This window comes from Petromyzon marinus, chromosome 19, assembly GCF_048934315.1.
Source record: "Petromyzon marinus isolate PM22_M1 ecotype Great Lakes invasive population chromosome 19, UKy_Petmar_22M1.pri1.0, whole genome shotgun sequence".
Lineage (NCBI taxonomy): Eukaryota > Metazoa > Chordata > Hyperoartia > Petromyzontiformes > Petromyzontidae > Petromyzon > Petromyzon marinus.
In genome coordinates this window covers 5,950,071-5,950,445 of record NC_133685.1, presented here as the reverse complement: position 1 = coordinate 5,950,445, position 375 = coordinate 5,950,071, and positions in this window count along the sequence as shown.

The window sequence follows — 375 nt, the reverse complement described above, 5'->3', positions numbered from 1 at the left end:
CACCACGTGGTTACTCATTTCGTCGACTCTAGAGAGCGGAATGATTGGCCGAGTCAACCCCCCCCCCAGACCCACCAAAATAGGATTCGACTGCCAAAGTTGCGATTGCGAACCGCATCATTCTGGGGCCCCTGGGTCACACCGCACGTGAGCGCGGCTATTGAGCAGGAGGAAAAAAAAAGACCCACGCGTACGAGAAGCGTGGCAACACCATTGCCGTTGACTACGACACAGACACCGCTGACCCCTACGTCCAACGCCACGTGTTGCTGCACGCCGTTTTGGTGAAGTGCCCTTTATTATTTACCATGGTGAAAATAACTCGGATTTTTTTTTTGTTTCTCCAAAGGAAGAAAAATGTAGTGCATCGATTAC